Raw genomic sequence first — 5363 nt, forward strand, 5'->3', positions numbered from 1 at the left:
TCTTGGGATTGCTACAAACTATTTAGCAGAGGTTATGGCACTGATAATTGCAGGTGAGTGGGATGTAACAAAAAATATGGTTGATGTTTGTTTTAACTTAGATTCCAAGGTGGTGATAATGGCTTTCTTGAATGGAAAAATTCCTTGGATGGTGAAGAACAGATGGATTAGAATAAGAAAAGTTATTCCTAAAATCACATTTAGGCACTCATATAGAGTGATCAATTTTTCTGCTGACAAAATGGCTAAGAGGGGTGTATTGCTGAGTAGGGGTGAAGTACATTACTTTGCAGAAAACCTCAGTTTTTGGGCAGGCTGGAGAATGAAGATGATACTTACCTTAGATTTCAGAACTGAACTGTGGTTAGCTTTAAATTGGTTAATTCATTGTAAAACTGCTGGGCTTGACATAAGGGGCTCATAGCTCATTTTTTGTTTTTCTTTGTGTTTGTCCATAATGTGGGCTTTTGTAATTTGTAAATGATTTTTTAGTAATAAAATTACATGATTTAGCAAAAAAAAAAATCCATTTTATGGTAACTAGTGTAACCGATCCTAGTACCCACTTGGAGGTAGAACCGAAACTTTATGTTGAGGTAGAACCGTGAAACCCATTGATGGTGATTTGATAGGATAATCACTCGCATAGTTCTTGGAAGCCAGATGAACCAATTCTAAACTTGTTTGGAAGTGTGGCAAATCGGTTCCAAGATTGTAAATATGAAAAAGGATTTACAAAGTAAAGATGTCGACATACTTTGAACATGTGCAGTAACTCTTATCTTTTATTGTTCAAAGATATTCCTTAGTAGCTAAAGGAGAATCCCGGATCGAAATAAATTGAGAATCTTTTAATTAAGTTTTTTAGTTTTATATGCTTTTAATTTTCCAGCAATTAAAATGCATATCTTTAGAAAATAAAAATTAGTAATGTGCATTTACTAGTTGGAGATTTTATACTGAGATTTCGGTCAATATTTGGACAAAGCATTTCCAGGAGTTATGAAAACCGTTTTGCCCTTATTGCATATCTTTGAGAATATTCGGTTTTGGAAATTCCTTGGTGTCCAAACGTCCCTATCTATAAATATTGAAGTTTTCATTTCAAGCAAACTAATCCTCAGAGCCAGCAAAACTACCTAGTTGTGTTGTTACTAGTGGAGCCGTCTATTCGGAGAGGAAAATACCCTAATTAGGTGAAATCTCTTACGACCGCTCGTTTTAAAGACTTCTTTGGGATTGGGAAGCTCTACGAGTACCGTTGGTGGGAAACTAGATAATTGCAGTTTATTATTAGTTTCGATTGATTTAATTGACTAACGGTTGTTGAACTTTGATTGCACCTAGTTTGTTTATGCTTGATAGTCTTTTCTTCTGATATAAGATTCACTCAAACTAGATCGACGTGTCGACGGGGATCTTTAGAACTGTTTTTATATCTAAATGTTAGAGCATAGCTCGGTCAACCTCGCATGCATTGCTATCTCAAGCATGTTTGTCAATGTTAGTGATCAAAACTATGAGTCTTGATTTCTAGCCTACATAGCTAAGTCTCAGACTAGGATAAAAAAGTGTAGTTGAGCTCAAGGAATTCATGGCGATTCATCATACAACGACGAAGATCTATACATGAAACCGTGGAACTTCATCAACAAAAAGGTATGTGGAGAATTGAACTTATCTATCACTCAAAATTCTATCTATTATATCTCCTACTTCTTATGAGACAAAGGTCGTATGCTATATAGACTAGATCATATACATTTAATATTTCGAGCTGAGCATTCATTGCTTATCTTTTTATCGAAATCATGTGTTGGTAGAGCGTTTCGCTTTGATCAAGTTTATCTTCACCTAGTGACGAAAGTCATGAAAAGTTTCAATCACTTTGAGAATTGCTCTGACGTGAATCGGTCTGTGAATAACGGCTACATAGCGTCCTCTGAGAATATCTCAATGATTGGAATGAGAGTTTAGATTACATAACCATGTATTCCTTGAACCGAAGTTTTCGAACTTTGTTGATCAAGAGAAATCGGGAGGATTGTGGAATTGTCTTGCCAAGTCCGCGAACCCAGTCCGCAGACTCAGTCCGCGAACTGTCGGAAGTTCTCGACCGAGAATTTCTGCTGAATTTTGCAAAACTCGTTTGTGTGCTTAGTCCGCGAACCCAGTCTGCGAACTGGCGGAAGTTCTCTTTCCGAGAATTTCTGCTGAGTTTGGAAAACTCAACCGATTAACTTAAGTCCGCGAACTTATTTGTGAACTTAAGAGGTTATGATCTACAAATGTGCTCTGAACATGAAACTTAAATTACTAAGGAATTCTTTATGCAAACCGTGGATATAAAGTTCATGAGCCGATTCAATCGAATCGAATCATCTTTGTTTCAATTGTGTCTTGTGTAGTTACATAAGATCTCATAGCAATTGAACAACTCTTTAACTAGTTCATTTGAGTCAATTGAACTAGTTATGGTGAAGAAGAACAAGGTTAATATGAAATGCTCATATGGTTTACTTTTTGGGTTACTATGTTGAACCAACATATACGTACACGTTTGGGGATGGTATTCACGAACCCAGTAAACGTCTACCCAAGTGTGTGTGACAAGCTAAGTTTTCGATCTAACGGTTGGGAAATATTAGCTTGAATCTAAATCAGGTTTTCATCTAACGGTGAATAAGGATTGCTTTGTAACTAAGGAAAAACCTTGATTTGAAGGCTATATAAAGGAGACATCTATCTTTGAGAAAAACTAATCCCCACACGTCTGTGTGATACTAGTGCGCTCACTAGACTCGATTCTCCTTTGACCTTTGGTTTTCTTCTCTAAAACCAGGTTAACGACTTAAAGACTTCATTTGGATTGTGAAGCCAGACCGATACTACTTTATCGTAGTTGTGTGATCTGATCTTGCTTTTTCTATCGTACGGGTACAATCGATTGATTGGCTTGAGATCGTGAGAGTTCTCCGATAGGCAAGATAAAGAAGTCACAAACATCTTCGTCTCACTGTTTGTGATTCCTCGACAAACCGCCTGTGTAGTCAGGAAGGATTGTAGAGAGGTGATTGATTAATCTAGGTTGTTCTTCGAGAATATAAGACCGGATTATCAATTGGTTCATGTTCACCTTGATTTTATATCTTAAGACGGAACAAAACCAAAGGTTTATCTGTGAGAAACAAATTTATCCTTTGATAGACTTTTCTGTGTGAGACAGATCTGTTTATTATCAAGTCTGTGATTTTGGGTTACAATAACTCTTGGTTGTGGGTGAGATCAGCTAAGGGAATCAAGTGCGCAGTATCCTGCTGGGATTAGAGGCGTAGGAGTATAAATGTACCTTGGATCGGTGGGAGACTGATTGGGGTTCAAATATAGTCCAATCCGAAGTTATCTTGGAGTAGGCTAGTGTCTCTAGCGGCTTAATACAGTGTGTATTCAATCTGGACTAGGTCCCGGGGTTTTTCTGCATTTGCGGTTTCCTCGTTAACAAAATTTCTGGTGTCTGTGTTATTTCTTTTCCGCATTATATTTTATATAATTGAAATAATACAGGTTGTGCGTTCGTGATCATCAATTGGAAATCCAACCTTTGGTTGTTTATTTATATTGATTGATCCTTGGACATTGGTTTTTGGTACCGTCCAAGTATTCCTTGTATTCGATAAAGACTCGATTGTTTTTAGCTTGAGTAAAAATCAAATCAAGAGAGAGATATTAACTCCTTGAGATACTTTTATCTAGATTGAGTCTGGTTATCTAGTTGATTCTATAGCAAAGTATTTCGGGGTTAGTCCATACAGATTGCTAAGCGAAATATTGAGTGGTGTTGTTAGACCCCCGCTTTTTCAGTTGGTATCAGAGCAGGCAAACACGTTTAAGACCTAACAAGTCTGTGTTTGTACCGATCTGATTCGATGGACAGAGATGATATCTCTATTAATGTACCATCAGTCTTTGATGGCTCAAACTACTCAACATGGAAAGTTGCAATGTGTGCTTATTTTCAAGCATGTGATTTTCAAACCTGGGCATGTATTGTTAACGGCTATAATCCTCCGATTAAAACAAAAGACGATGTATCTATACCAAAGGATGTTGGTAGTTATAGTCCCGAAGAATCTCTTGTTGCAATGCAAAAATCCTTTGGATTAAATGCTATCAGACAGGCTGTTACCCCAGATCTTCGGTACTATGTTGCTACTTGCACTAAGTCTAAAGAAGCATGGGATATCTTAGAAACTGTATTTGAAGACAAGAGATACATTTCTAAGAAACAATCCATCAATGGAGGAAACAAACTCAACACTCCTTCCATGAATACCTGTTGTGGACAGGTGACAATTCGTGATCCAAATTCTGTTCAAACCTTTGCTTTCAACGCTGTTTCCGAGACAAGTAAATCCTCTAACTTATCTTGGGCTGATGAGTGTTGTTCATATGGTTATCGGTTCAATAAACCATTGTTAACAGAAAGGATCAAGGAGTTCATAAAAAGGAGCGTTAGATGTGATAAACATCCACTGTCAGCTATTGCTTATAAAGATTCTATAGAAGATAAATCTCCGTGTGTCGACGACTTGAATACGTCTGTTGAATGTGAAGTCACAGCTCTCGCAGCAGAAACCTTCATACACTTAAAATCTGATTCAGAAATTGAGTCTGACACAGAGATTTTCGATTTCTTGAATAAAGAGGTCCTTCAAGAAAATCTTCAACTAAAAGCTTTATTGAAGAAACTAGAATCTTTAATCCAAGTGAAAAATCTTGAGATAGATTGTCTTAATGATCAACTCACCAGGACCATTGTTCTAAAGGAAAAAGATATTAACACTCTCAAAGATGATCTTCAACGATTATCTGGAAGTTCTGATAAAATCTCACTAATGTTATTTGGTCAGAAATCCTTTGGAAACACCAATGGTTTAGGATTTAAGAGCAAGACTGCAGGTATCGTCAACTATGTTCCTAAGTGTCATGGGAAAACAAAGGCTGGAAGTTGTAATAAACAGAAGGAACTTCAACAAGACAAAGGTTCGTCGGGTTGTTCGTTTTATGGAAATGTAAATCATGTTCAAAACACGTGTTGGAGATTCAAGCAGAAGAACAAAAGAATTTCTAAACTACAAGAGAACATGCAAATGTTGAATATGGATAATCAAAGGTCGTGTAAAACCAATGCCTCCAGAATCAGAAGAAGGAGGAAACCTGTTTTTGCAACAAGCCTTGACAAGCAAGGGGTGCATCTGGCTCACTTTGTCTTTGGTTGAGCTCGGAGACGCCTGCATCCTCATTCTTAGCTTGAGAAGATTGAGGCTCTGCATCTTGTGGCTCAAGTATGTATCTTTATTTAT

The sequence above is a fragment of the Papaver somniferum genome, chromosome 7 (assembly GCF_003573695.1).
Source record: "Papaver somniferum cultivar HN1 chromosome 7, ASM357369v1, whole genome shotgun sequence".
NCBI lineage: Eukaryota > Viridiplantae > Streptophyta > Magnoliopsida > Ranunculales > Papaveraceae > Papaver > Papaver somniferum.